The sequence below is a fragment of the Lupinus angustifolius genome, chromosome LG06 (genome assembly GCF_001865875.1).
Source record: "Lupinus angustifolius cultivar Tanjil chromosome LG06, LupAngTanjil_v1.0, whole genome shotgun sequence".
Lineage (NCBI taxonomy): Eukaryota > Viridiplantae > Streptophyta > Magnoliopsida > Fabales > Fabaceae > Lupinus > Lupinus angustifolius.
In genome coordinates, this window is record NC_032014.1 from 28663426 (window position 1) to 28663963 (window position 538).

Here is a 538-nt window from a genome sequence, read left to right on the forward strand (position 1 = left end):
GAATAGAATGAAACACATAATATGAAGAAAGAAATGCATTTTATTGAATTCAAAACTTGTACTATTAGATGAAAAATAAATAGATGTCCTTATTCGAAAAGAAAGAAAATAAACCCAATAGCTTTAGACATGGCTAATTGATTCTAGCATCTTATTACATTGTTTCTAAAAACACTTGTGGAGATGCATCTTCCTCTATCCAGTTGTTGAGAGTGGTGCCTGGAGGACACTGAACAATGTAGTCTGCCCCATCTTCTGAATCATCACTTCCCAAAACAGCAATCATTCTTGGTTCCAAGCCTGCACTAACAAAGCTCCTGCTAATGTGTGGCATGAACATCCCTCCAGCTTCATACTCCCATTGCCCCAAGCGAGCCATTCTTCTTTTCTTCTTCTCTTCAGCAGTTCTTTCCCTATCTTCCCGAGCGGGTCTATATCCCAGGCCATACCGATCTTTAGTGTGATTTATCATGACAATATTTTCTCTTCCTTGGCCAAACTTCCCGAGCCCTTTTCCAGGTTGGTAGCCCTTCTGCAG